At 36.5% G+C, this 11,329-nt stretch overlaps 2 non-coding genes across 2 annotated transcripts; both read right to left on the bottom strand.

Annotated features, from left to right (window-relative positions):
* Window positions 1-2,154: 2,154 nt before the first annotated feature.
* TRNAG-GCC lies at window positions 2,155-2,225 on the bottom strand. Its single transcript has one exon. It is a non-coding gene; the product is annotated as a tRNA-Gly (tRNA).
* Window positions 2,226-6,401: 4,176 nt separating this feature from the next.
* On the bottom strand, window positions 6,402-6,472 carry TRNAG-GCC. Its single transcript has one exon. It is a non-coding gene; the product is annotated as a tRNA-Gly (tRNA).
* Between the last annotated feature and the right edge of the window lie 4,857 nt (window positions 6,473-11,329).

Consider the following 11,329-nt stretch of genomic DNA (forward strand, 5'->3'; position numbering starts at 1 on the left):
TGGGAGGATCCACCTAGAAGAAGGCTTTTTTTTTTTTTTTTTGGCTAAAAATCAGTAAAATATGTATTAAAATATAGGAATAATTACAAGATCAAAAGTCCCCAAAAGGAAAAATCCATAGAAAAACCAAAACAAATCCTCTTCGGTAGGTAACCTTAGAGGAGCAAAAGAGATTAGAGTTATTACTCTAGAACCCCACCTTCGGCTTGGCCATCAACAGGGTTCTAGAGAAACAGACTAATCCAAACACGAACAGATAGAATTCAGTCCTGAGCAAAGCAAAACTGACTTCCAAATCGTCTTAAAGAAGTGGTTGTTGAAGAACAAATGATTGATATCTTCCTGAGCATTCCAACATAAACAACAGTTTGAAGGGCAGCAGTGAGGGCTTGAACCAAACCAGTCGAAACCAAGGCTTGATTGGGACTTTATACATCTCATCAAATTCCAAGCTGAGACTGAAGAGAATCTACTTGTAGGTCTTGGTGCCCATTGAACGAGAAATTAATAATCTAGGGAAAGGCCTGGGCACGTTGCCAGGGTGTCCAACATGTGTCATCCTCTCTCCTATCCATTTGGAAAAGACCGCCTTATCCTCCTATGTCGAGCCTTGTGATTGATGTATACCGCTAACTTACGAAAGCTGATGGTATGCCCAACTGTCTCCTAAACATCTATTTATATTATTTGTTTCATAAGTACTTTAGGTCCCAAATCTATACTTATGTAGGGAAAACAATACATATCCCTTTTACTTTACTTCTGGACATCTTGTATTGAACCAAATGGTGCCTAAAACCAAAAAAAAAATGAAACGGGTTTTAATATATCTCTTAGGACTATATAAAAAAAATCAATTACATATTAATGTTTCTTAATATAGTAGCATAACTATTTTACCAAACAAACATAAGTTTTAGAAGAAACATATGGAAGTGCAAAAATTTTATTTTACCATCGACCAAAATATTTTCTGTTATGGTATTGGCTTTCATCTCATTAAAAAAATATATTTTTTCTTCCCATTAATCTCTACATAGTTTGAATACAAGCAATATGACATAAAAACCGATATGTTTGTGTTGCTATGAATCATCGGTTGCTTAGCAGGCTTCTTAACTCCAAAATAAGGAAGAAGTTAAGGATGACCCAGATGTTGTGATTGTTCAAAACAACACTTGACGGAAAATGCCCCTACTTCTTGGATCATGTTGGTAATTCTAACCATTGGATAGACAGGTCAAGGTCCAGTTTAGTCACATATCAAACTTCAATCACTTGTCCTTACATATAATGACATACCCACCATGCATGTATGCCCATGAACCCTCATCATCCAATGCACCCACCCATGTATGTCCATTTTTATGGTTTGTTTTGTTACCTAGCCAACTTAGATTGGGCTGAAATTGATGTGGGTAGGGGACTTATTTTGGGATCCACTTGTTCACAAATTTTGGGATCCATTGGAATTTCCATGAACAAATGACCGTCCCACTCCACATGAAAGACGGAAATCACGCCCACACAGATGCCACAACGCACACTCTCATTAGCTGCTACGCACACATGGTCCCTGTGCTCTCCCACAGAGAACGCTGAGTTGGAGCTTTGTGTTACAAGTGGGATTCATCAAATGGAAGAAACATATAATGTTTTACAACTTATGTCGATCCAGTCATATGGGGTTGATCTTTATATTGCTTTCATATGGTATTTGGTAGGAATTTGTAAGGCTTTGAGTTTCCTTACCTTATGAGGGGGAGAGTTTTACTTGAGGTTGATATCAGTGGGGCAACTTAATGCCAAACAGATACACTAGAGTAGAGTGAAGCTGCTTGGGGCCCTAGAATGAGCCACTATAGATGTCAGTTTGGAAATGTAGTGGTATGTTACACTTCCATATCAATTATAAGGGGGGCTAATCGGCTAATCCTCGGTTTCGTAAGGAGCTTGGGTAGGGGATGACAGGTCCTTGACCTGCCTTTTAAGGGTAAGTTTTCCTGAGATGCAAGTCAATTTTAGACAAGGTTATATAGTATTATTAACAAAAATACAAAGAAGGGATCTTGTCTTGCAACTAATCCCTAGCTCATATGATTAACACATAGCAAACATATATACAGAACAAAAAAAAGAAAATCCAAAAAAATATGCACCAGCCGGGAATCGAACCCGGGTCTGTACCGTGGCAGGGTACTATTCTACCACTAGACCACTGGTGCTTCATGTTTAACAAAATCTTATAAATTTTAGATAGTGAAAATGGCATCCTTTCCCCTGTCAAATAATTATCATCACTGTTTACTGTGCATGTTTTTTTTTTTAAATATTATGACATAATTAGGGATAATTAGGGATATGATCGAAAAGAACACTGTCATTCAATGACCAAGTACCAAACATCAGATTAGAATAAATCTAACTAACAATCTCACTTGGGCAAATCTCTACAAATTAAAACCCAAAATCGTTTCCGATTATTCAAATTCAATGCAAGGTTTCAAGGATTAAGATCAGATCGGTACCGATTTGGATCCAGCTAATAAAGACTGATACCTTTGGAAATCGGATAGTGATCAGGCTAGAGTAGTCAATCCGACTTGAGATCAGCGGCCACCGATCGGGTCTCCTATCCCTGTCTTTAAATTGTTGGTTCAATGGTATATTTTCCCTAGGATAATATTTGAATCCTTAAGGCTCATATGGCTGATCATTTAGAATTTAAGACCAGAGTCTTAGCTTACATTTTTTTTTTTAGGGCAAACTCCACAGATTTACTGATACAAATCATACAATAGTAGTATGTCTTCTTCTCATTTGATCAAATGACAGCAAAAAAATCTCTAAACACTAAACCATAGTAATTTCCCTAAAATGCCTAGCAAAATATTTGTTCAATTGTGAACCAGATATAATAAATAAGGAAACTATACTCCTTTCTTCCCCCCCCCCCCCCCAAACAAAATGTAACTATACTCAAAACTACATTCACATAATTACAGAAGATGATATTTTTTAAGGGAAAATCTTTTTGTAGACACAGTTGGTAAAAAAAAAGTGTAACTTTACTTTTTACTCTTGTTGTAGAACAAATTTTTTTCGTTCAATAAGAATAAATTCTATCATTTCACTTAAGTAAAATATTAAATAACTTTCAAGTTTGAAAATCATTTTTTACCCCTACATTAAATAACTTTTGATAATAATACAAGAAACAATTAAAAGAAAGTTACAACTTCTTAATTCAACGTTTTATTGATAACAAATTGCACCCATACATAAATGTCTAAAATATAGTGTTCTACAACTTCTATTATTTTGAGAAGTTCATAAAATAATATCTTATACTTAAAATTTCTTTGAGCAATGAAGTTGTTTTCATGGTTTTTATGACTTCTAAAAGGTTATTGTTGTCGCCAAAGTTGTGTATTTAGAAGGTGTAATCTACTTTTGGGAAAGGTCAAGTTCATGTGTGGATTGTTTTGCACACAAAGACAACCCTGGCCCCTCTCTCTCTCTCTCTCTCTCTCTCTCTCATCGGTAATCGGAGAGAACCCTCTCCTTCTATTTTTGATTGTTTTTTGCTTATTCCGTCAAGGTGAAAAGGAATTTTTACTATCATGACACTGTCAATATTCAATATGAAAGTTTCAATTATATGGGAATGCACATTATCAAAAATAATGTATATTTTGGTCATTAATTTAAAGGGCCATTACCCAATGTAGATCCTGCTAATGCGAGGTCTAATTGGGAGGATTGAGTTTGGAGTTAGTCTTAATCTTTGGCATTTTGAGCAAATTGGTCGCGCTCAATACTTAAACCCCGGCATTTGTCCTGGTTGTCTCAACCTTTTATCATTACTTTAAGCAATTACCACTTTTTCATTGGAAATTTTTTTTTAAATGGATAAAAAAAAATGTATTAAAACTAAAGAATCAATATAGAGCTAAGACTAGTCATGGCGCAACAAACAAAGGGCTAGAGGTAGGAAGCAACCAGAGGAAGATCCCAACAAGAGACAATGAATCAATCTATCTTAGTTAGAGTCCCTGCAAGGAGATAGGATGGTAAGAGCGTTTTGACGAATGTCAAAGGTAATAGAAATCTAAATCTACTTATATGTATGAGAGGAGCTAGACCACCTTCTCTTGTTTTTTCCCCAAAAAGGCGTATGTAATCGGTGTACAAGGCTCCCACCACTGCGGGGTCTGGGGAGGATCCACCTAGAAGAAGGCTTTTTTTTTTTTTTTTTTTGCTAAAAATCAGTAAAATATGTATTAAAATATAGGAATAATTACAAGATCAGAAGTCCCCAAAAGGGAAAATCCATAGAAAAACCAAAACAAATCCTCTTCATTAGGTAACCTTAGAGGAGCAAAAGAGATTAGAGTTATTACTCTAGAACCCCACCTTCGGCTTGGCCATCAACATGGTTCTAGAGAAACAGACTAATCGAAACACGAACAGATAGAATTCAGCCCAGAGCAAAGCGAAACCGACTTCCAAATCGTCTTAAAGAAGTGGTTGTTGAAGAACAAATGATTGATATCTTCCTGAGCATTCCAACAAAAACAACAGTTTGAAGGGTAGTAGTGAGGGCTTGAACCAAACCACTCGAAACCAAGGCTTGATTGGGACTTTATACATCTCATCAAATTCCAAGCTGAGACTGAAGAGAATCTACTTGTAGGTCTTGGTGTCCATTGAACGAGATATTAATAATCTAGGGAAAGGCCTGGGCACGTTGCCAGGGTGTCCAACATGTGTCATCCTCTCTCCTATCCATTTGGAAAAGACCGCCTTATCCTTCTATGTTGAGCCTTGTGATTGATGTATACTGTTAACTTACAAAAGCTGACGGTATGCCCAATTGTCTCCTAAACATCTATTTATATTATTTGTTTCATAAGTACTTTAGGTCCCAAATCTATACTTATGTAGGGAAAACAATACATATCCCTTTTACTTTACTTCTGGACATCTTGTATTGAACCAAATGGTGCCTAAAACCAAAAAAAAAATGAAACGGGTTTTAATATATCTCTTAGGACGATATAAAAAAAAATCAATTACATATTAATGTTTCTTAATATAGTAGCATAACTATTTTACCAAACAAACATAAGTTTTAGAAGAAACATATGGAAGTGCAAAATTTTTATTTTACTATCGACCAAAATATTTTCTGTTATGGTATTGGCTTTCATCTCATTAAAAAAAAAAAATAAAAAAATCTTGCCATTAATCTCTACATAGTTTGAATACAACCAATATGACATGAAAACCGATATGTTTGTGTTGCTACGAATCATTGGTTGCTTAGCAGGCTTCTTAACTCCAAAATAAGGAAGCAGTTAAGGATCACCCAGATGTTGTAATTGTTCGAAACAACATTTGACAGAAAATGCCCCTACTTCTGGGATGATGTTGGTAATTCTAACCATTGGATAGATAGGTCAAGGTCCTGTTTGGTCACATATCAAACTTCAATCACTTATCCCGGCCTACATATAATGACATACCCACCATGTATGCCCATGCACCCTCATGATCCAATGCATCCATCCATGTATGTCCATTTTTATGGTTTGTTTTGCTACCTAGCCAACTTAGATTGGGTTGAAATTGATGTGGATAGGGGACTTAATTTGGGATCCACCTGTTCACAAATTTTGAGGTTTGTTGGAATTTTCATGAACAAATGACCATCCCACTCCCCATGAAAGGTGGAAATCTCGCCCCCATAGATGCCACAACGCACACTTTCATTGGCTGCCACGCACATGTGGCCCCCTGTGCTCCCCCACAGAGAACGTTGAGTTGGAGCTTTGTGTTACCAGTGGGATTCATCAAATGGAAGAAACATATACTGTTTTATAACTTATGTTACGATCTCATATCAGTCATCTGGGGGTTGATCTTTGTATCGCTTTCATATGGTATTTGGTAGGAATTTATAAGGCTTTGGAGTTCCCTTACCTTATGAGTCCCTTTTTTTTTGGGGGAGAGTTTTACCTGAGGTTGATATCAGTGGGGCAACTTAATGCCAAGCAGATACACTGGAGTAGAGTGAAACCGCTTGAGGCCCTGGAATGGACCACTATAGATATCGGTTTGGAAATGTAGTGGTATGTTACATTTCCATATCAATCATAAGGGGGGCTAATCGGCTAATCCTCGGTTTCGTAAGAAGCTTGGGTTGGGGATGACAGGGCCTTGACCTGCCTTTTAAGGGTAAGTTTTCCTGAGATGCAAATCAATTTTAGACAAGGTTATATAGTATTATTAACAAAAATACAAAGAAGGGATCTTGTCTTGCAACTAATCCCTAGCTCATATGATTAACACATAGCAAACATATATACAGAACAGAAAAAAGAAAATCCAAAAAAATATGCACCAGCCGGGAATCGAACCCGGGTCTGTACCGTGGCAGGGTACTATTCTACCACTAGACCACTGGTGCTTCATATTTAACAAAATCTTATAGATTTAGATAGTGAAAATGGCATCCTTTCCCCTGTCAAAAAATTATCATCACTGTTTACTGTGCATGTTTTTTTTTTAAATATTATGACATAATTAGGGATAATTAGGGAGATGATCGAAAAGAACACTGTCATTCAATGACCAAGTACCAAACATCAGATTAGAATAAATCTAACTAACAATCTCACTTGGGCAAATCTCTACAAATTAAAACCCAAAATCGTTTCCGATTATTCAAATTCAATGCAAGGTTTCAAGGATTAAGATCAGATCGGTACCGATTTGGATCCAGCTAATAAAGACTGATACCTTTGGAAATCGGATAGTGATCAGGCTAGAGTAGTCAATCCGACTTGAGATCAGCGGCCACCGATCGGGTCTCCTATCCCTGTCTTTAAATTGTTGGTTCAATGGTATATTTTCCCTAGGATAATATTTGAATCCTTAAGGCTCATATGGCTGATCATTTAGAATTTAAGACCAGAGTCTTAGCTTACATTTTTTTTTTAGGGCAAACTACACAGATTTACTGACACAAATCATACAATAGTAGTATGTCTTCTTCTCATTTGATCAAATGACAGCAAAAAAATCTCTAAACACTAAACCATAGTAATTTCCCTAAAATGCCTAGCAAAATATTTGTTCAATTGTGAACCAGATATAATAAATAAGGAAACTATACTCCTTTCTTCCCCCCCCCCCCCCCCAAAAAAAAATGTTACTATACTCAAAACTACATTCACATAATTACAGAAGATGATATTTTTTAAGGGAAAATCTTTTTGTAGACACAGTTGGTAAACAAAAAAAGTGTAACTTTACTTTTTACTCTTGTTGTAGAACAAATTTTTTTCGTTCAATAAGAATAAATTCTATCATTTCACTTAAGTAAAATATTAAATAACTTTCAAGTTTGAAAATCCTTTTTTACCCCTACATTAAATAACTTTTGAAAATAATATACAAGAAGAAATTAAAAGAAAGTTACAACTTCTTAATTCAACGCTTTATTGATAACAAATTGCACCCATACATAAATGTCTAAAATATAGTGTTCTACAACTTCTATTATTTTGAGAAGTTCATAAAATAATATCTTATACTTAAAATTTCTTTGAGCAATGAAGTTGTTTCCATGGTTTTTATGACTTCTAAGAGGTTATTGTTGTCGCCAAAGTTGTATTTAGAAGGTGTAATCTACTTTTGGGAAAGGTCAAGTTCATGTGTGGATTGTTTTGCACACAAAGACAACCCTGGCCCCTCTCTCTCTCTCATCGGTAATCAGAGAGAACCCTCTCCTTCCATTTTTGATTGTTTTTTGCTTATTCCGTCAAGGTGAAAAGGAATTTTTACTATCATGACACTGTCAATATCATTGTCTTGCACTCTTTTCAAGTTGACATGTTAGATAACAGGAGTTTATCCTCATTGGAAAAAAAATGTTACATTAGATGGACAAACATGGTTCTCAGTATCGGTATATACAGGCGATATGTACCGATTTTATTAGTCGTCACCAATATCAATACCATGCCAATACCATAGCAGTAGCACGGTATGGACAAGGGGTAAAATGATCAAAAAACTTATTTTTTAAAGAGATTCAAGGATAATTTTGTCAACTACAATCGATCAAGACCAATACCGTATCATATCGATTTTGCAAGTTACCGATACCCGTTCCAATACTGTGCACTAAAACCATGAGGACAAAATTAACAACTTCTTCAACAAGCTTTGTAACAACAAGAATTTTCCTTTTAACTTTTTTGAGAAAAAGATCTCGCCATTTGTACCCCGCACTAGTGCAGGACCAGGCATCGTTCTTCTTCCCTACTTTTTTATAACTACACTATTTTACTTTGAAATGACCACTACCCCCCCCCCCCCACCCCACCTTCCCACCCCACCTTTTGAAATGTCCACTACCGAGGATGTATGATGCTCACTCCCATGCCCTCATTGGTGCCCCCCATTAGTTTACCGCAGGGGGGTGGTGTGCCTACCCCTCAGTCTTAGAACAATATGTCCTCAGTTGATAAATGGATCATTTAAGAAAAATATATAATTTTTTGGTTTAAAGAGAATATCAAAGAGTAGTTCTAAATTGTTTACTTAAGAGAAAAAAAATCGTTCTATATTGTTTGTCAAGATAAAAAATAAGGCAACTAGGGGAATGACCGAAGTAACATATGGGAAGAGAAACCTGAGAACCCATGAATCTAATTGAAATAAAAAGAAAATTTTCTATTAGACACTTTCTCCATAACGTGAATTTCCAGCTGCATCAATCAAGTGTCCATCTGCATATATTCACCTCTAACGAGGACTGGTAACTTGGTTCCAATTTTCAACGAAAATTTCAAAAAATGGAATAGAAAATCGAATAGGTCGGTGCCAATTTATATCCAAATTGGTTGTAATCAGTTAAACTTGGCCAGAATCAGCAGGAAATGGAGTACAATAAACAGGAATCAGTCAGAATCGGGCAGATCAGTCACCATTGATTCTGATCATCATTGATCTGATTCCTTGATCTGATTCCCAATTCTTAAAACCGTGTATGCAACTCAACTAGGTCTTTCCTGATTAGATGCGGTTGGGCATGGACTGATCCCTGAAGGAAACCGATCTGGGCCTGGACTTTCGAAAATCCGGCCCAACCCAGCTTGTCAGTTTTCCCTGGAGGCCCACGACTAGGGTTATTTACAACTACAATTGAGAGCTCAACTGAATGGGTTTCTTTTTCATCGAAAAAATAACTGATTGGGTTTCTGATATTTTATGATAAGCTCAGCCCGAACTTTGTCCTTCACAGTTCCCAACACTCATTGAAGCGCAATGATAGCCACTGGTGAAGGCATTCCTATTTCACCATGAGTGAAGAAAATCTCGATCCTTCTTAAAAACCGGTTTCCATATTTGATGTGAATTTCAAGTTCAACCAAGCCACAAGTACAGTGTGGCTTAATCCTTAATCGCTGCTTTTTTTGGCCAAGAGTATGAAAAGAAGCAGAATGATAATATGATTGATGACCTCTGGCATGTCTTCTGATTTTTCTTTTTTGCCGAGGATATGAGAAGCAGCAGTACAAGATGAACGATGAACTCTGGCGAGAAAAATGCTTATTGTCTAATTCTACATCAACATGTCAGCTTCAAGGATAATTTGAGTCTTTAGCTATATATGAATCCCCATTCCAGGATTGAGAAATGGATTTAGGTGGTCATTTCATGGGGTGTACTGCAAAGCCTAATTGCCCCTGCTCCCACTCATCTAGTTGCGGAAAGGTATTCAAGTCCCCCAGCAAGAGTTCTCCGGGATATGAGTTCTGAATTGAGGTTGGGACTTACTAACCATATCTGCCCATTTTTTGAATTTGTATTCCTAGGTTTCAGCCTTTCAGCACCTAACTTGATTGAACTTATTGTCCAGCATATGTAACAAAGCAATAGACTGGTCTTTCACAACCTTATAGTCAATTACTTGAGATTCTATGGATTTGATCAGGTTACAACCACCATAGATCTTCATTACATTGGTAACATGCAGGTGTGAATTTCATGTATCAACATGCAGGCATGCATGTCTGTAAATAAGAACTTGAACACAAGAAAAGATACTGTATAATGGGCTTTCAACATACAAACAATTATGGTATATAGAAACTATGAAAAATTTATTGACAGATATTAATTAGGTAGCTATTTGTAGGACCGCCAGGTCCGTTAAGTGTCTCACAACCCAATAGCTTCCTGCCAGGTTGAATGGGACAAATTGAGTTTTTTTCAGCTCCTAACCCAAACTTCAAGTTCAGATAGTTTGACAACCAGATGTACTACACAAGTTTTCCAATGCCACTAGCTCTCAATTAATTGATGGATTTAGGGGAATGAGCTTTAACCCTACAAAGTAGTATGCAACAAGAGCCTGAGTGATACTGCAAATGCTACCAAGATCACTTCAGTTGCACACGATACTTGAATTTATCCAACACGACATATGGCAATGGCTCAACTATGCTTAGAATTTCATATTAAAAGTTATTGAACAGAGAATAATTTCGATAAAACAACAACTCAGCCTTACCCCAACTAAGATGGATCGACTACATGAATCCTTACACTCCAATCAGTTCTACTTGAATCATACTTGATACAAGGCCTAAACTATGCATGTCTTACCTCACTTCCCCTAGAGTCATTTTAGGTCTACCCCCGGCTCTTTTACTTGTTTTTTCCATGTTTCATTTCTCACCTCTTTCCCCATCCTTCTTTTCGCATTTTTTCTTTCCGTTTTTTTTCTTGTTAGAACTCAGTTTTCCTACTTTGTTCTGTTTGGATCCATGTAGCCAACCCCATTAAGTTGGGATAAGGCTGAGTTTGTTGTTGTTTGTTGGGAATGTTCCCAATCAGCTCTAATATGATCATTCCTCACTTTAACCTTCTTAGTTTTGCCACACATCCATCTCAACATCCTCAAGTCAGCTACACTGAGTTTATCTATATAATGCTTCTTAATTGTCCAACATTCCGCAACATACATCATAGCCAATCATACGACTATCTTACAAAATTTTCCTTTAAGTTACGTTGATCACACAATACGCTACCCATCCTATTTTAATTCTATATGAAACATCCTCCTCTATCACTTTCTTTATTTATGATCGAGCCTAGATACATAAAATAATCACTTTACGGAATCTCCCTCCCATTAATATTCGCCACCTCTTTATTTGTCCTAGTGTAACTAAAGTTACATACCATATACTCCATTTTTGTTCTACATAAGACCTTTTGATTCCAAGGTTAATCTCCATAACTCTAA

This window comes from Telopea speciosissima, chromosome 10, assembly GCF_018873765.1.
Source record: "Telopea speciosissima isolate NSW1024214 ecotype Mountain lineage chromosome 10, Tspe_v1, whole genome shotgun sequence".
Classification (NCBI taxonomy): domain Eukaryota; kingdom Viridiplantae; phylum Streptophyta; class Magnoliopsida; order Proteales; family Proteaceae; genus Telopea; species Telopea speciosissima.